Source organism: Triticum dicoccoides, chromosome 1B, assembly GCF_002162155.2.
Source record: "Triticum dicoccoides isolate Atlit2015 ecotype Zavitan chromosome 1B, WEW_v2.0, whole genome shotgun sequence".
Lineage (NCBI taxonomy): Eukaryota > Viridiplantae > Streptophyta > Magnoliopsida > Poales > Poaceae > Triticum > Triticum dicoccoides.
The window spans coordinates 53,905,931-53,923,274 of NC_041381.1; the positions used below are offsets into that span (position 1 = coordinate 53,905,931).

General features: G+C 49.9%; 22 non-coding genes across 22 annotated transcripts; all 22 read left to right on the forward strand.

Annotated features, from left to right (window-relative positions):
- The first annotated feature begins 8,324 nt into the window (after positions 1–8,324).
- On the forward strand, positions 8,325–8,443 carry LOC119351580. Its single transcript, XR_005170055.1, has one exon. It is a non-coding gene; the product is annotated as a 5S ribosomal RNA (ribosomal RNA).
- Positions 8,444–8,739: 296 nt separating this feature from the next.
- On the forward strand, positions 8,740–8,858 carry LOC119351206. The gene has a single exon (XR_005169730.1). It is a non-coding gene; the product is annotated as a 5S ribosomal RNA (ribosomal RNA).
- Positions 8,859–9,155: 297 nt separating this feature from the next.
- Positions 9,156–9,274, forward strand: LOC119351506. The gene has a single exon (XR_005169992.1). It is a non-coding gene; the product is annotated as a 5S ribosomal RNA (ribosomal RNA).
- A 297-nt stretch (positions 9,275–9,571) lies between these two features.
- On the forward strand, positions 9,572–9,690 carry LOC119351345. Its single transcript, XR_005169859.1, has one exon. It is a non-coding gene; the product is annotated as a 5S ribosomal RNA (ribosomal RNA).
- A 298-nt stretch (positions 9,691–9,988) lies between these two features.
- LOC119351092 lies at positions 9,989–10,107 on the forward strand. Its single transcript, XR_005169632.1, has one exon. It is a non-coding gene; the product is annotated as a 5S ribosomal RNA (ribosomal RNA).
- Positions 10,108–10,404: 297 nt separating this feature from the next.
- LOC119351397 lies at positions 10,405–10,523 on the forward strand. The gene has a single exon (XR_005169907.1). It is a non-coding gene; the product is annotated as a 5S ribosomal RNA (ribosomal RNA).
- Positions 10,524–10,820: 297 nt separating this feature from the next.
- On the forward strand, positions 10,821–10,938 carry LOC119351250. Its single transcript, XR_005169771.1, has one exon. It is a non-coding gene; the product is annotated as a 5S ribosomal RNA (ribosomal RNA).
- A 297-nt stretch (positions 10,939–11,235) lies between these two features.
- On the forward strand, positions 11,236–11,354 carry LOC119351269. The gene has a single exon (XR_005169789.1). It is a non-coding gene; the product is annotated as a 5S ribosomal RNA (ribosomal RNA).
- A 296-nt stretch (positions 11,355–11,650) lies between these two features.
- On the forward strand, positions 11,651–11,768 carry LOC119351339. Its single transcript, XR_005169854.1, has one exon. It is a non-coding gene; the product is annotated as a 5S ribosomal RNA (ribosomal RNA).
- A 298-nt stretch (positions 11,769–12,066) lies between these two features.
- Positions 12,067–12,184, forward strand: LOC119351317. Its single transcript, XR_005169834.1, has one exon. It is a non-coding gene; the product is annotated as a 5S ribosomal RNA (ribosomal RNA).
- A 298-nt stretch (positions 12,185–12,482) lies between these two features.
- On the forward strand, positions 12,483–12,601 carry LOC119351518. Its single transcript, XR_005170002.1, has one exon. It is a non-coding gene; the product is annotated as a 5S ribosomal RNA (ribosomal RNA).
- A 297-nt stretch (positions 12,602–12,898) lies between these two features.
- Positions 12,899–13,017, forward strand: LOC119351302. The gene has a single exon (XR_005169820.1). It is a non-coding gene; the product is annotated as a 5S ribosomal RNA (ribosomal RNA).
- A 300-nt stretch (positions 13,018–13,317) lies between these two features.
- LOC119351304 lies at positions 13,318–13,435 on the forward strand. Its single transcript, XR_005169822.1, has one exon. It is a non-coding gene; the product is annotated as a 5S ribosomal RNA (ribosomal RNA).
- A 297-nt stretch (positions 13,436–13,732) lies between these two features.
- Positions 13,733–13,850, forward strand: LOC119351318. Its single transcript, XR_005169835.1, has one exon. It is a non-coding gene; the product is annotated as a 5S ribosomal RNA (ribosomal RNA).
- A 298-nt stretch (positions 13,851–14,148) lies between these two features.
- On the forward strand, positions 14,149–14,267 carry LOC119351529. Its single transcript, XR_005170013.1, has one exon. It is a non-coding gene; the product is annotated as a 5S ribosomal RNA (ribosomal RNA).
- Positions 14,268–14,564: 297 nt separating this feature from the next.
- LOC119351357 lies at positions 14,565–14,683 on the forward strand. Its single transcript, XR_005169871.1, has one exon. It is a non-coding gene; the product is annotated as a 5S ribosomal RNA (ribosomal RNA).
- A 298-nt stretch (positions 14,684–14,981) lies between these two features.
- On the forward strand, positions 14,982–15,099 carry LOC119351305. The gene has a single exon (XR_005169823.1). It is a non-coding gene; the product is annotated as a 5S ribosomal RNA (ribosomal RNA).
- Positions 15,100–15,396: 297 nt separating this feature from the next.
- LOC119351360 lies at positions 15,397–15,515 on the forward strand. The gene has a single exon (XR_005169873.1). It is a non-coding gene; the product is annotated as a 5S ribosomal RNA (ribosomal RNA).
- Positions 15,516–15,812: 297 nt separating this feature from the next.
- LOC119351340 lies at positions 15,813–15,930 on the forward strand. Its single transcript, XR_005169855.1, has one exon. It is a non-coding gene; the product is annotated as a 5S ribosomal RNA (ribosomal RNA).
- Positions 15,931–16,228: 298 nt separating this feature from the next.
- LOC119351319 lies at positions 16,229–16,346 on the forward strand. The gene has a single exon (XR_005169836.1). It is a non-coding gene; the product is annotated as a 5S ribosomal RNA (ribosomal RNA).
- Positions 16,347–16,642: 296 nt separating this feature from the next.
- Positions 16,643–16,761, forward strand: LOC119351204. The gene has a single exon (XR_005169728.1). It is a non-coding gene; the product is annotated as a 5S ribosomal RNA (ribosomal RNA).
- A 297-nt stretch (positions 16,762–17,058) lies between these two features.
- Positions 17,059–17,177, forward strand: LOC119351350. Its single transcript, XR_005169864.1, has one exon. It is a non-coding gene; the product is annotated as a 5S ribosomal RNA (ribosomal RNA).
- The last annotated feature ends 167 nt before the right edge of the window (positions 17,178–17,344 follow it).

A 17,344-nucleotide genomic window follows, 5' to 3' on the forward strand; every position in this document is an offset into this window, starting at 1 on the left:
TGTCTCCTAGTGTTTCCACCGAGCCATGGTAGCTTGCTACTGCTCCGGAACACTTAGGCTGGCCGGCATGTGTCCTTCTTCGTTCCTGTGTCTGTCCCTTCGGGGAAATGTCACGCGATGAATACCGGAGTCCTGTTAGCCCGCTACAGCCCGGTTCACCGGAGTCCTGCTAGCCCAGTGCTACAGCCTGGATTCACTCGCTGATGATCGACACGTTCGATGCTGGGTCATGGATGCCTGTCCCTGTAAGTTTGTGCCACTTTGGGTTTACGACTAGCCATGTCAGCCCGGGCTCCTTATCATATGGATGCTAGCGACACTGTCATATACGTGTGCCAAAAGGCGCAAACGGTCCCGGGTAAAGGTAAGGCGACACCCGTGAGAATACCGTGCGTGAGGCCGCAAAGTGATATGAAGTGTTACATGCTAGATCTATGTGGCATTGAGTCAGGGTCCTGACATCAGGTTTCGCCACCAGAGTAGAAAGGAATCCGCGAGGAGCTATGTGAAGGTTAAGCTTACAGAATTCCTCATGGAGAAGTGGTTGGCCTTGCTGCAACATGAGATTGTTGCAATAAGATTTACGGCTTAGAGCATCGGCCATGACATTGGCTTTGCCTGGGGTGTAGGTAATCCCTAGATCATAATCTGTGATCAACTCCAACCAACGTCTTTGCCTAAGGTTCAGATCCGGTTGGGTGAAGATATACTTGAGACTCTGGTGATCGGTGTAAATCTCGCAACGTTTACCAAGGAGGTAATGTCGCCAGGTCTTGAGTGCATAGACTACGGATGCAAGCTCTAGATCATGTGTAGGATAATTCTCCTCATGTGGATGCAACTGTCGAGATGCATAGGCAATCACATGACGATCCTGCATAAGAATGCAACCTAGTCCCTGTCGTGAGGCGTCGCAGTAGATAATAAAGTCTTTAGTGAAATCCGGTGGCACAAGTATGGGAGCAGAAGTCAGGCGTCTTTTCAGTTCCTGAAAACTGTACTCACACTGTGGGGACCACTCGAACTTTTTATCTTTCTTGAGAAGTTCCGTGAGGGGTTTGGCTACTTTGGAGAAGTTTTCAACAAAGCGGCGACAATAGCTGGCTAGGCCAAGGAAACTCCTAACTTGTTTCACGGTCTCAGGTGGAGTCCAATCGAGAACGGCTTGAACTCTCTCGGGATTGACAGCAATGCCCTTACCAGAGATTACGTGGCCTAGGTAGGTCACTTCTGGCAACTAAAATTCACACTTGGAGAACTTGGCATAAAGACGGTGTTCTCTGAGTTTTTCTAAAACAAGTCTAAGATGTTCGGCATGCTCTTCCTCGTTCTTCGAGTAAATAAGAATATCATCGAGGTAAACCACGACGAACTTATCTAAGTACTCCATGAAGATCGAGTTCATCAAGCGGGAGAATGTGGCTGGGGCGTTGGTTAGGCCAAAGGACATGACGGTGTACTCGTACTGACCATAACGAGTGACAAAAGCTGTCTTGGGAATGTCCCCGTTTCTGATCTTGATTTGATGGTAGCCTAACCTTAAATCCATCTTGGAGAAGACTGAGGATCCAGCGAGCTGATCATACAGGTCGTTGATCCTGGGAAGCGGATACTTGTTCTTTATCGTGACCAAATTAACGGGACGATAATCAATGACCATCCGGTCCGTACCGTCTTTCTTCTTGACAAAGAGGACGGGGCAAGCCCAAGGAGAAGAACTAGGACGGATGAAACCCTTTTGCAAGGACTCATCGAGTTGTTTCTTAAGCTCGGCTAGTTCTAGGGGTGCCATCTTGTAAGGTCTCCGGGAGATTGGAGCTGTTCCTGGGATAAGATCTATGACGAACTCTACATCTCTGTCAGGTGGAACACCTGGCAGTTCCTCTGGAAAGACATCCGGAAAGTCACGGACTACCGGGATATCTTCAAGGTCTGGAAGGGGGCTGGCATTAAGAGAATAGAGCTGACGCTTTGCAACTCTAGTGGAGACGGTGACTATCCTGCCAGATGGGTGTGTAAGTTGAACAGGTCTTGTGTAACAATCAATCTTGGCATGATGAGCTGTCATCCAGTCCATACCCAAGATGATGTTAATATCTGAAGACTTGAGGGCTACAAGTGATGCAAGGAATACAAGTCTATCAACAAGAATTTCGTTACCATGGCTGATTCTGGTGGTCTGCCATCTAGACCCTGGGGTTTGGATTTCAAGCGGAGTTGGCATATCACAAAATGATATGTCGTGCAAACGAGCATAGCCTTCAGAAATGAAGGAGTGAGATGCTCCAGTATCGAATAGAACTGATGCTGGGTGACAATTGACAAGGAGTGTACCAAGAACGACATCCGGATCATCATGAGCGTCTTTAGCTGAGACGTGATGCACACGTCCACGTTCAGTGGAAACTGACTTGACACTGATCATCTTGCGTGATGGCTTAATACAGCCAACAGTCTTCTCGGGCTGGGGTGGAGCATAACTAGTCTGAGAGCAATCACGTGCATAGTGTCCTGGCTTCCCGCATGTGAAGCAAGTCCCTGAGGTTGGACGGGGACCCGCACTGACAAACAGTCTGCCAGTAGGCCTGGGTGGAACATACGACTGAGCTGGAGGAGGCACCACATGAGATGACCTCGGTGTATAACCGGAAGGAAGAGCGGAGTTTGGAACCCAAATCCGGCGTTTCAGGGAACTAGAGCCAGAGGAGGATCCCAAATCACGGGTGTGCTTACGAGACTCCTCGTAAGTGAGTTGAGCTGTCTCTGCATTGATGGCCTTGTTCACAAGGGCTTGGAATGTATCACAATGATGCAGGTGGAGATCACGACGCAACTTGGGGTTGAGACCTTTCCGGAACCTAGCCTGCTTCTTAGCATCCGTGGACACTTCTTCTGTGGCATAACGGGCGAGGTTCTCGAACTCTCTGCTATAAGCATCAACAGCCATCTTATTCTGGGTGAGACTACAGAACTCTTCTCTCTTGCGATCAAGAAGGGCCTGGGGAATGTGATGCTCGCGAAAAGCCTCAGTGAAATCCTTCCAGGTAGGAATCTGGCCAGCTGGAGGCATAGCCTCGTAGTTCTGCCACCAAAGACTAGCAGGACCTTCCAGGTGGTATGTGACATAAGTGACCTTGTCATCTTCAGCTACGTTCGCGGAACGCAGCTTATGGGTGATGCTACGGAGCCAGTCATCTGCATCGAGTGGCTCGATGGAATGATGAAAGGTAGGTGGGTGCAAGCGGACGAAATCATGAATGGTCACAGACTTGTTGGACTGATGTGCGGTGTTCTCCTCGATATGTGCCAACAAGTGGTTGGACTCATGCTTGTTCCTTTCCATCTCTAGCATGAACTCTGTCAACGAAGGCTGGTCGGGAGGATCCTCATACCTACCATCTCCGTGATTCTGGTTACGAGCAACGGAACTTTGCTTGGCTGATGACATCCTGAGAAACGAGTCAAGGACGGAATCAGCAACAACTAAGGACTGTAGAATATAGGACAAGGAATTAGTATCACTCGAACTCCTAGGGAAAATCCGGCAGCATAACGGCAGTAAAATGCTCAGAATGAGACATCCTACTAAAAATGGGGTAGTAACATACTTATCATCATCACTCAAGGTTCTGAGATAGTACTAACCAGACTACACCGGAAGTACTCGAAACTGGGGTATGACTTTGATCAACCAGTCCTATGGAACTACGGAGTAGTAACACGTGATCCTGATAGACGGAGGAGAAGCCTAGTTCCTTAACCCCGTCGGAAAGATAGGATGACTCAGATCAGAAGGCCATGAGGTAAAGGAGTAAAAAGAGCCTTACGTTCCATCCCACAATCAATTCCCTTATATAACTAAAGAATTTCTAGACTCAACTTCGACCAGTATGGCTTGGTAATCCTACAGGCAGTCAAGCTCTGATACCAAAAGCTGTCAGGACCCCGACTCGATGCCACATCGATCTAGCATGTAACACCTCATATCGCTTTGCGGCCTCACGCATGGTATCCCCACGGGTGTCGCCTTACCTTTGCCCGGGACCGTTTGCGCATTTTGGCACACGTATATGATGGTGTCGCTAGCATCCATATGATAAAGAGACCGGTCTGACATGGCTAGTCGTAAACCCAAAGTGGCACTCACTTACAGGGACAGGCATCCATGACCCAGCATCGAACGTGTCGGTCATCAACGAGTGAATTCAGGCTGTCGCACTGGGCTAACAGGACTCCGGTGAACCGGGCTGTAGCGGGCTAGCAGGACTCCGGTATTCATCGCGTGACATTTCCCCGAAGGGACAGACACAGGATCGAAGAAGGACACATGCCGGCCTGCCTAAGTGTTCCGGAGCAGTAGCAAGCTACCAGGGCTTAGTGGAAGCACTAGGAGACATTTCCCGGTAAGAGAGGCTACTAAGAATAAACAACTAGATAGTCAGATCCCACACATAGCAATACACATTACACGTACGCATAACATGCAAGTATGTGCTGTACAACATGGCATCACAGCATAACTCAACAACTCATATAGATAAAGGCTCAGAAGAGCCGTCATAGTATAAATTGCAAACAGGGGTCACAAGACCCATCATACAGAGCATACAAGCAACAAGCGGAAGCATTACATGTCTGGGTACAGACATCTACAAAAGAAAAAGGCTGAAGAGCCTGACTATCTACAACATCCGATCAAGATCGTAGCTGAGGTACTAGCTACTAGTCGAAGTCCACGAGAACACTAGTAAGACCGAAGTCTCCGCTGCAAAAACATAAATAAAGCAACATGAGTACAAAGGTACTCAGCAAGACTTACATCAGATCCTATCGTACATGCATTGGTATCAAGAGGGTAATGTGGGGTTTAGTTGCAGCAAGCCAGCTTTGACTCTGTGGCTATCCTATTCTACGACTACCAGAAACTCTTGAGGTGAAACAACGTACACGAGTCCACTAATCACCACACAATACACTACTATGGATTCATCCCCGTCTCCCTACGAGAAGGCCGTCCATAGCACTCACACTTGTCTTGAGCATTTTATAGTATCCTCTTCAAGTTGTCTATGTACCATGTAAGCATCCAAGAAGTCCATAACCGCGGACCCGGCTATTCGAATAGATCATGTTAACCCTGCAGGGGTGTACTTCTTCACACACGCTCTCGCCACTTACCGCCATGTACACGTCATGTATCTCGGCAACCTTCAAGCGGAAGCCTGGCGAGGGTGTCGGCCACGACCTGACTAACCACACAAGACTCTAGTCCAGGTTTATCGCCTATTCGGGTTCCATCCGCAAGGAGATCCGGCCGGGGTGTCGCTTACGGCCCCAAACGATGTGTACAGGGTTCCCGAGCCCACCAACCGGGTGCCACTCGGTACACCGGGCCACGTGTGCCTAGTTTGTCCCATGCCCACCCTGCCGGGTGCCACTTGGTAGAAAAATAGCACTACCTACAAACACCAGAAACTAGTTGCGACTCCTGGACAGAGATCAAGTTGGTTAATAAGTCGAGAGGGCTTGGAGCGCCCGGAGCCCAATGTGTGGTAGTATCGAGTCATTGGACAACATACACAGAACTCAGGGCTTAAGGACGGTTCCAGTGAGACAACCCACCATGTACTCCTACATGGCCTCTCACCGCTACCTTTACCAAATCGTGTTCACACACTTCACTCTCAGCATCAGAACATATCGTGACACTCCAATTCATTCCCAATGAATCAGACCTGACACAACTCTAAGCAATAGCAGGCATAGCATGGTAGGAACACAACAATGGCTTCAATCAACTCCTACACATGCTAGTGGGTTTCAACTATTTACTGTGGCAATGGCAGGTCATGCAGAGGAATGGGTTCAACTACCGCAGCACAAAGTAGCAGATGAATCGTTGTTGTCCTAATGCAATAACTGAGAGCAGGAGCGAGAGAGTAGGGTTTTATCGAAATGAACAAGGGGGTTTGCTTGCCTGGTAAATCAACAAGGGAGGCACTGCTTCACAGACAGGTACTCTGGAACGTCTCCGGAGCAGGACCTATCGAGAAGGAACGGTGCCGGCAATCAACACACAATCATATGCAACAATATGATGCATGAACATGGCATGTAGATGTGATGCTGTTGAGCTAATGCAACTAGTGTTCACTTGGTTTGAAGTCCATTTGAACCAAAGGTTCAAATGCATTTCTAAATTAAGTCTCTTATATATGCCATAATGTGTTTTCCCATATTCAGCATGTATAAGTTTGTTTTTCATGCATGAAACTAGTACAGATGGAAAGATGGCATTTTTCTGATAATTTTTCATATATAAATTATTTCAATCTGAGCTACGGTTGAATTGTTATGAATTTTTGAAGTTTAAATCATTTTCTGGATTTTCTGAATTATTTTAATTCCAGAAAATATATACTGCGCCAGCATGACGTCAGCACGACGTCAGCGGGTCAACGCGGCTGTCCAGGGTCAAACCTGACGTGTGGGTCCCACACGTCAGTGACACTGGGGTTAACCCCGAGTCAAACCCGGGCTGACTAGCTTTGACTAAACCCTGGGCCCACTGGTCAGCGTCAGTAGGTGGGGGATTAGTGACTAATTAGCTAAGCCACGTCAGCCCGCCGGAGTTCTGGCCGGCGGCGACCATTAGCGCGGTGGCGACTCGCCGGACTTGCGTTATAGACGGCGTTTGATCGCGCGAAGACCACCGGGGCGTAGCCCGTCTTCGTCCGCAACCAGGGGAGCTGGTTGGGGGGGCTGCGGGGGCGCCGGAGCTCGCCGGAGCAAGCTTGCGGCGGCGGCCGGGGTTCAGGCGCGAGCGGGATCGGGCTGCGGGGCACGGGGAGGCCACCTGAGGGGCCCGGCGGCACCCTCGTGGCACCAGGAACGCGGAGGGAGGCTTGGTTTGGGCGGAGGCGGGCCGAGACGGCGGCGGCGACATGGACGGCGGCGAGGGGCTTCGGCCGTGGTGGGGAGCGGCGCTACGGCGCGGGAACGGGAGGGAGAAGAGAGGGGAACGGTGGAGGAGCTCACCGCGCATCCAGCAAGCGCGAGGGCGAGGTCGGGGATGCCCGGAAGCTCCCGAATCGACGGCGAGTACCCACGGCGGCCGGAGGCGAGGATGGCGACGGCGATGGCTCCACGGGATGCTCCGTCTTGCTTGGCTCGATGAGGAGGTAGAGGGGGTCGCGGCGGAGCTCGGGGGCTCTACGGAGGGCGAGGGGACGGCGGGGAGCGCGTCGGTGGCGAGCTGCGGCGGCGGCAGTGCTTCGGGTGAGAGGGAGAGAGAGCAGGGGAAGAGGAGGAGGGCGAGGGAGAGTGAGAGCGGTGCGGGGCAGCTGCGTGGCTTCGTCCGGGGCATCGAGGGCGAGAGAAGGAAGCAGGAGGTGGCCAGCAGGGGGGGAGGTGGCGCACGCGCGTGCCGGCGAGCGTCGGGCACACGCCCTCGTCCTTCTGTCCGAGGAGGGGGACGACAGAAGGCAGCGCGGGTGGGCTGGGCCGCCAGCTGGAGATGGGCCAGGTAAGTGGCCCAGGTAAGTCTCTCTCCCCTTTTCTGTTTTCTTTTCTAATTTTCTGACATTTGTTTGATTTAATAACTATATTAAATCATTTAATTTTATTATGCCAATTTTTGTAGGGGCTAATGGTATTATTCCAGAGCTCTTGTATAATTGGCATAATTTTTGGACCATATTTCATATATATAGAAATATATATCCAATGCAAATATTTATCGAATTAATCCAAATGGCCAAAATAATTATCCATGAGCTCCTAAAAATATTGTTTTGATTTTTATCTCTGTCCAATATTTTTAGAGGGCATCATGAGCATTTTCTTGGACCCTTTTGGAGAAATTTTTATTTAGGTCATTTTCAAAAATGATTCTGAGGGTTCCACCAATCCTCATTTCAAATTTAAATGAAATTTAAATATGATGCACAAATAGCTAGCTAGTCTAAGTCATACCAGACTAGGGATGTGACAGGGTGACCTCCTGGGAAGTCCTCGTGTTGCATTCCCTTTTTAATTTTTTTTGCGCCGCTTGCAAAACAAAACGCACGTGTAAGTAATATATTTACCGTGTTTTATTATTTTGCACGAGTGCGGTAAGTTGTAGCTGGGTGTCATGATTCACGAGTCTAGCGGCGGCATTGTGGCGCACCAAGCTTGCACTGGTGCGGTTGAGAGGGAGGGGTGGAAACCGCATTAAACTCGGCTCCGTAGTTGAGAGGGAGCGGCGAAAGCAATGTACAATCGTCTTTGTAGTGGAGCTGGGAGGGGCAAGGATAAGGGACGAAGACGGGGGGTAACATGTCGGATGCGATCATACCAGCACTAAAGCACTGGATCCCATCAGAACTCCGAAGTTAAGCGTGCTTGGGCGAGAGTAGTACTAGGATGGGTGACCTCCTGGGAAGTCCTCGTGTTGCATTCCCTTTTTAATTTTTTTGCTCCGCTTGCAAAACAAAACGCACGTGTAAGTAATATATTTACCGTGTTTTATTATTTTGCACGAGTGCGGTAAGTTATAGCTGGGTGCTCATGATTCACGAGTCTAGCGGCAGCGTTGTGGCGCGGCAAGCGTGCAATGGTGCAGTTGAGAGGGAGGGGTGGAAACCGCGTTAAACTCGTCTCCGTAGTTGAGAGGGAGCGGCCAAAGGAATGTACAATCGTCTTTGTAGTGGAGCTGGGAGGGGCAAGGATAAGGGACGAAGACGGGGGTAACATGTCGGATGCGATCATACCAGCACTAAATCACCGGATCCCATCAGAACTCCGAAGTTAAGCTTGCTTGGGCGAGAGTAGTACTAGGATGGGTGACCTCCTGGGAAGTCCTCGTGTTGCATTCCCTTTTTAATTTTTTTTGCCCCGCTTGCAAAACAAAACGCACATGTATGTAATATATTTACCGTGTTTTATTATTTTGCACGAGTGCGGTAAGTTATAGCTGGGTGCTCACGATTCACGAGTCTAGCGGCGGCGTTGTGGCGCGGCAAGCGTGCACTGGTGCGGTTGAGAGGGAGGGGTGTAAACCGCGTTAAACGCGTCTCCGTAGTTGAAAGGGAGCGGCCAAAGCAATGTACAATCGTCTTTGTAGTGGAGTTGGGAGGGGCAAGGATAAGGGACGAAGACGGGGGTAACATGTCGGATGCGATCATACCAGCACTAAAGCACTGGATCCCATCAGAACTCCGAAGTTAAGCGTGCTTGGGCGAGAGTAGTACTAGGATGGGTGTCCTCCTGGGAAGTCCTCGTGTTGCATTCCCTTTTTAATTTTTTTTGCGCCGCTTGCAAAACAAAATGCACGTGTAAGTAATATATTTACCGTGTTTTATTATTTTGCACAAGTGCGGTAAGTTATAGATGGGTGCTCACTATTCACGAGTCTAGCGGCGGCGTTGTGGCGCGGCAAGCGTGAATTAGTGCGGTTGAGAGGGAGGGGTGGAAACCGCGTTAAACTCGTCTCCGTAGTTGAGAGGGAGCGGCCAAAGCAATGTACAATCGTCTTTGTAGTGGAGCTGGGAGGGGCAAGGATAAGGGACGTAGACGGGGGTAACATGTTGGATGCCATCATACCAGCACTAAACCACCGGATCCCATCAGAACTCTGAAGTTAAGCGTGCTTGTGCGAGAGTAGTACTAGGATGGGTGACCTCCTGGGAAGTCCTCGTGTTGCATTCCCTTTTTAATTTTTTTTGCGCCGCTTGCAAAACAAAACACACGTGTAAGTAATATATTCACCGTGTTTTATTATTTTGCACGAGTGCGGTAAGTTATAGCTGGGTGCTCACGATTCACGAATCTAGCGGCACCGTTGTGGCGCGGCAAGCGTGCACTGGTGCGGTTGAGAGGGAGGGGTGGAAACCGCGTTCAACTCGTCTCCGTAGTTGAGAGGGAGCGGCCAAAGCAATGTACAATCGTCTTTGTAGTGGAGCTGGGAGGGGCAAGGATAAGGGACGAAGACGGAGGGTAACATGTCGGATGCGATCATACCAGCACTAAAGCACTGGATCCCATCAGAACTCCGAAGTTAAGCGTGCTTGGGCGAGAGTAGTACTAGGATGGGTGACCTCCTGGGAAGTCCTCGTGTTGCATTCCCTTTTTAATTTTTTTTGCGCCGCTTGCAAAACAAAATGCACGTGTAAGTAATATATTTACCGTGTTTTATTATTTTGCACGAGTGCAGTAAGTTATAGCTGGGTGCTCATGATTCACGAGTCTAGCGGCAGCGTTGTGGCGCGGCAAGCGTGCAATGGTGCGGTTGAGAGGGAGGGGTGGAAACCGCGTTAAACTCGTCTCCGTAGTTGAGAGGGAGCGGCCAAAGCAATGTACAATCGTCTTTGTAGTGGAGCTGGGAGGGGCAAGGATAAGGGACGAAGACGGGGGTTACATGTCCGATACAATCATACCAGCACTAAAGCACCGAATCCCATCAAAACTCCGAAGTTAAGCGTGCTTGGGCGAGAGTAGTACTAGGATAGGTGACCTCCTGGGAAGTCCTCGTGTTGCATTCCCTTTTTAATTTTTTTTGCGCCGCTTGCAAAACAAAACGCACGTGTAAGTAATATATTTACCGTGTTTTATTATTTTGCACGAGTGCGGTAAGTTATAGCAGGGTGCTCACGATTCACGAGTCTAGCGGCGGCGTTGTGGCGCGGCAAGCGTGCACTGGTGTGGTTGAGAGGGAGGGGTGGAAACCACGTTAAACTCGTCTCCGTAGTTGAGAGGGAGCGGCCAAAGCAATGTACAATCGTCTTTGTAGTGGAGCTGGGAGGGGCAAGGATAAGGGACGAAGACGGGGGTAACATGTCGGATGCGATCATACCAGCACTAAAGCACCGGATCCCATCAGAACTCCGAAGTTAAGCGTGCTTGGGCGAGAGTAGTACTAGGTGGGTGACCTCCTGGGAAGTCCTCATGTTGCATTCCCTTTTTAATTTTTTTTGCACCGCTTGCAAAACAAAATGCACGTGTAAGTAATATATTTACCGTGTTTTAATATTTTGCACAAGTGCGGTAAGTTATAGCTGGGTGCTCACGATTCACGAGTCTAGCGGCGGCGTTGTGGCGCGGCAAGCATGCACTAGTGCGGTTGAGAGGGAGGGGTGGAAACCGCGTTAAACTCATCTCCGTAGTTGATAGGGAGCGGCCAAAGCAATATACAATCGTCTTTGTAGTGGAGCTGGGAGGGGCAAGGATAAGGGACGTAGACGGGGGTAACATGTTGGATGCGATCATACTAGCACTAAACCACCGGATCCCATCAGAACTCTGAAGTTAAGCGTGCTTGGGCGAGAGTAGTACTAGGATGGGTGACCTCGTGGGAAGTCCTCGTGTTGCATTTCCTTTTTAATTTTTTTGCGCCGCTTGCAAAACAAAACGCACGTGTAAGTAATATATTTACCGTGTTTTATTATTTTGCACGAGTGCGGTAAGTTATAGCTGGGTGCTCACGATTCACGAATCTAGCGGCGGCATTGTGGCGCGGCAAGCGTGCACTGGTCGGTTGAGAGGGTGGGGTGGAAACCGCGTTAAAATCGTCCCCGTAGTTGAGAGGGAGCGGCCAAAGCAATGTACAATCGTCTTTGTAGTGGAGCTGGGAGGGGCAAGGATAAGGGACGAAGACGGGGGGTAACATGTCGGATGCGATCATACCAGCACTAATGCACTGGATCCCATCAGAACTCCGAAGTTAAGCGTGCTTGGCGAGAGTAGTACTAGGATGGGTGACCTCCTAGGAAGTCCTCGTGTTGCATTCCCTTTTTAATTTTTTTTTGCACCGCTTGCAAAACAAAATGCACGTGTAAGTAATATATTTACCGTGTTTTATTATTTTGCACGAGTGCGGTAAGTTATAGCTGGGTGCTCACGATTCACGAGTCTAGCGGCGGCGTTGTGGCGCGGCAAGCGTGCACTGGTGCGGTTGAGAGGGAGGGGTGGAAACCGCGTTAAACTCGTCTCCGTAGTTGAGAGGGAGCGGCCAAAGCAATGTACAATCGTCTTTGTAGTGGAGCTGGGAGGGGCAAGGATAAGGGACGAAGACGGGGGTAACATGTCGGATGCGATCATACCAGCACTAAAGCACCGGATCCCATCAGAACTCCGAAGTTAAGCTTGCTTGGGCGAGAGTAGTACTAGGTGGGTGACCTCCTGGGAAGTCCTCATGTTGCATTCCCTTTTTAATTTTTTTTTGCCCCGCTTGCAAAACAAAATGCATGTGTAAGTAATATATTTACCGTGTTTTATTATTTTGCACGAGTGCGGTAAGTTATAGCTGAGTGCTCACGATTCACGAGTCTAGCGGCGGCGTTGTGGCGCGGCAAGCGTGCACTGGTGCGGTTGAGAGGGAGGGGTGGAAACCGCGTTAAACTCGTCTCCGTAGTTGAGAGGGAGCGGCCAAAGCAATGTACAATCGTCTTTGTAGTGGAGTTGGGAGGGGCAAGGATAAGGGACGAAGACGGGGGTAACATGTCGGATGCGATCATACCAGCACTAAAGCACTGGATCCCATCAGAACTCCGAAGTTAAGCGTGCTTGGGCGAGAGTAGTACTAGGATGGGTGTCCTCCTGGGAAGTCCTCGTGTTGCATTCCCTTTTTAATTTTTTTTGCACCGCTTGCAAAACAAAATGCACGTGTAAGTAATATATTTACCGTGTTTTATTATTTTGCACAAGTGCGGTAAGTTATAGCTGGGTGCTCACGATTCACGAGTCTAGCGGCGGCGTTGTGGCGTGGCAAGCATGCACTAGTGCGGTTGAGAGGGAGGGGTGGAAACCGCGTTAAACTCATCTCCGTAGTTGAGAGGAAGCGACCAAAGCAATGTACAATCGTCTTTGTAGTGGAGCTGGGAGGGGCAAGGATAAGGGACGTAGACGGGGGTAACATGTTGGATGCGATCATACTAGCACTAAACCACCGGATCCCATCAGAACTCTGAAGTTAAGCGTGCTTGGGCGAGAGTAGTACTAGGATGGGTGACCTCCTGGGAAGTCCTCATGTTGCATTCCCTTTTTAATTTTTTTTGCGCCGCTTGCAAAACAAAACACACGTGTAAGTAATATATTTACCGTGTTTTATTATTTTGCACGAGTGCGGTAAGTTATAGCTGGGTGCTCACGATTCACGAATCTAGCGGCGGCATTGTGGCGCGGCAAGCGTGCACTGGTCGGTTGAGAGGGTGGGGTGGAAACCGCGTTAAACTCGTCTCCGTAGTTGAGAGGGAGCGGCCAAAGGAATGTACAATCGTCTTTCTAGTGGAGCTGGGAGGGGCAAGGATAAGGGACGAAGACGGGGGGGGGTAACATGTCGGATGCGATCATACCAGCACTAATGCACTGGATCCCATCAGAACTCCAAAGTTAAGCGTGCTTGGCGAGATTAGTACTAGGATGGGTGACCTCCTGGGAAGTCCTCGTGTTGCATTCCCTTTTTAATTTTTTTTGCACCGCTTGCAAAACAAAACGCACGTGTAAGTAATATATTTACCGTGTTTTATTATTTTGCACGAGTGCGGTAAGTTATAGCTGGGTGCTCATGATTCACGAGTCTAGCGGCAGCGTTGTGGCGCGGCAAGCGTGCAATGGTGCGGTTGAGAGGGAGGGGTGGAAACCGCGTTAAACTCGTCTCCGTAGTTGAGAGGGAGCGGCCAAAGCAATGTACAATCGTCTTTGTAGTGGAGCTGGGAGGGGCAAGGATAAGGGACGAAGACGGGGGTAACATGTCGGATGCGATCATACCAGCACTAAAGCACCGGATCCCATCAGAACTCCGAAGTTAAGCTTGCTTGGGCGAGAGTAGTACTAGGTGGGTGACCTCCTGGGAAGTCCTCATGTTGCATTCCCTTTTTAATTTTTTTTTGCCCCGCTTGCAAAACAAAACGCATGTGTAAGTAATATATTTACCGTGTTTTATTATTTTGCACGAGTGCGGTAAGTTATAGCTGGGTGCTCACGATTCACGAGTCTAGCGGCGGCGTTGTGGCGCGGCAAGCGTGCACTGGTGCGGTTGAGAGGGAGGGGTGGAAACCGCGTTAAACTCGTCTCCGTAGTTGAGAGGGAGCGGCCAAAGCAATGTACAATCGTCTTTGTAGTGGAGTTGGGAGGGGCAAGGATAAGGGACGAAGACGGGGGTAACATGTCGGATGCGATCATACCAGCACTAAAGCACTGGATCCCATCAGAACTCCGAAGTTAAGCGTGCTTGGGCGAGAGTAGTACTAGGATGGGTGTCCTCCTGGGAAGTCCTCGTGTTGCATTCCCTTTTTAATTTTTTTTGCACCGCTTGCAAAACAAAATGCACGTGTAAGTAATATATTTACCGTGTTTTATTATTTTGCACAAGTGCGGTAAGTTATAGCTGGGTGCTCACGATTCACGAGTCTAGCGGCGGCGTTGTGGCGTGGCAAGCATGCACTAGTGCGGTTGAGAGGGAGGGGTGGAAACCGCGTTAAACTCATCTCCGTAGTTGAGAGGGAGCGACCAAAGCAATGTACAATCGTCTTTGTAGTGGAGCTGGGAGGGGCAAGGATAAGGGACGTAGACGGGGGTAACATGTTGGATGCGATCATACTAGCACTAAACCACCGGATCCCATCAGAACTCTGAAGTTAAGCGCGCTTGGGCGAGAGTAGTACTAGGATGGGTGACCTCCTGGGAAGTCCTCATGTTGCATTCCCTTTTTAATTTTTTTTGCGCCGCTTGCAAAACAAAACGCACATGTAAGTAATATATTTACCGTGTTTTATTATTTTGCACGAGTGCGGTAAGTTATAGCTGGGTGCTCACGATTCACGAATCTAGCGGCGGCATTGTGGCGCGGCAAGCGTGCACTGGTCGGTTGAGAGGGTGGGGTGGAAACCGCGTTAAACTCGTCTCCGTAGTTGAGAGGGAGCGGCCAAAGGAATGTACAATCGTCTTTGTAGTGGAGCTGGGAGGGGCAAGGATAAGGGACGAAGACGGGGGGGTAACATGTCGGATGCGATCATACCAGCACTAATGCACTGGATCCCATCAGAACTCCAAAGTTAAGCGTGCTTGGCGAGATTAGTACTAGGATGGGTGACCTCCTGGGAAGTCCTCGTGTTGCATTCCCTTTTTAATTTTTTTTGCACCGCTTGCAAAACAAAACGCACGTGTAAGTAATATATTTACCGTGTTTTATTATTTTGCACGAGTGCGGTAAGTTATAGCTGGGTGCTCATGATTCACGAGTCTAGCGGCAGCGTTGTGGCGCGGCAAGCGTGCAATGGTGCGGTTGAGAGGGAGGGGTGGAAACCGCGTTAAACTCGTCTCCGTAGTTGAGAGGGAGCGGCCAAAGCAATGTGCAATCGTCTTTGTAGTGGAGCTGGGAGGGGCAAGAATAAGGGACGAAGACGGGGGTAACATGTCGGATGCAATCATACCAGCACTAAAGCACCGGATCCCATCAGAACTCTGAAGTTAAGCGTGCTTGGGCGAGAGTAGTACTAGGATGGGTGACCTCCTGGGAAGTCCTCGTGTTGCATTCCCTTTTTAATTTATTTTGCGCCGCTTGCAAAACAAAACGCACGTGTAAGTAATATATTTACCGTGTTTTATTATTTTGCACGAGTGCAGTAAGTTATAGCTGGGTGCTCACGATTCACGAATCTAGCGGCGGCATTGTGGCGCGGCAAGCGTGCACTGGTCGGTTGAGAGGGTGGGGTGGAAACCGCGTTAAACTCGTCTCCGTAGTTGAGAGGGAGCGGCCAAAGCAATGTACAATCGTCTTTGTAGTGGAGCTGGGAGGGGCAAGGATAAGGGACGAAGACGGGGGGTAACATGTCGGATGCGATCATACCAGCACTAATGCACTGGATCCCATCAGAACTCCGAAGTTAAGCGTGCTTGGCGAGAGTAGTACTAGGATGGGTGACCTCCTAGGAAGTCCTCGTGTTGCATTCCCTTTTTAATTTTTTTTTGCGCCGCTTGCAAAACAAAATGCACGTGTAAGTAATATATTTACCGTGTTTTATTATTTTGCACGAGTGCGGTAAGTTATAGCTGGGTGCTCACGATTCACGAGTCTAGCGGCGGCGTTGTGGCGCGGCAAGCGTGCACTGGTGCGGTTGAGAGGGAGGGGTGGAAACCGCGTTAAACTCGTCTCCGTAGTTGAGAGGGAGCGGCCAAAGCAATGTACAATCGTCTTTGTAGTGGAGCTGGGAGGGGCAAGGATAAGGGACGAAGACGGGGGTAACATGTCGGATGCGATCATACCAGCACTAAAGCACCGGATCCCATCAGAACTCCGAAGTTAAGCTTGCTTGGGCGAGAGTAGTACTAGGTGGGTGACCTCCTGGGAAGTCCTCATGTTGCATTCCCTTTTTAATTTTTTTTGCCCCGCTTGCAAAACAAAACGCATGTGTAAGTAATATATTTACCGTGTTTTATTATTTTGCACGAGTGCGGTAAGTTATAGCTGGGTGCTCACGATTCACGAGTCTAGCGGCGGCGTTGTGGCGCAGCAAGCGTGCACTGGTGCGGTTGAGAGGGAGGGGTGGAAACCGCGTTAAACTCGTCTCCGTAGTTGAGAGGGAGCGCCAAAGCAATGTACAATCGTATTTGTAGTGGAGTTGGGAGGGGCAAGGATAAGGGACGAAGACGGGGGTAACATGTCGGATGCGATCATACCAGCACTAAAGCACTGGATCCCATCAGAACTCCGAAGTTAAGCGTGCTTGGGCGAGAGTAGTACTAGGATGGGTGTCCTCCTAGGAAGTCCTCGTGTTGCATTCCCTTTTTAATTTTTTTTGCACCCCTTGCAAAACAAAATGCACGTGTAAGTAATATATTTACCGTGTTTTATTATTTTGCACAAGTGCGGTAAGTTATAGCTGGGTGCTCACGATTCACGAGTCTAGCGGCGGCGTTGTGGCGTGGCAAGCATGCACTAGTGCGGTTGAGAGGGAGGGGTGGAAACCGCGTTAAACTCATCTCCGTAGTTGAGAGGGAGCGGCCAAAGCAATGTACAATCGTCTTTGTAGTGGAGCTGGGAGGGGCAAGGATAAGGGACGTAGACGGGGGTAACATGTTCGATGCAATCGTACTAGCACTAAACCACCGGATCCCATTAGAACTCTGAAGTTAAGCGTGCTTGGGCGAGAGTAGTACTAGGATGGGTGACCTCCTGGGAAGTCCTCGTGTTGCATTCCCTTTTTAATTTTTTTTGCGCCGCTTGCAAAACAAAACGCACATGTAAGTAATATATTTACCGTGTTTTATTATTTTGCACGAGTGCGGTAAGTTATAGCAGGGTGCTCACGATTCACGAATCTAGCGGCGGCATTGTGGCGCGGCAAGCGTGCACTGGTCGGTTGAG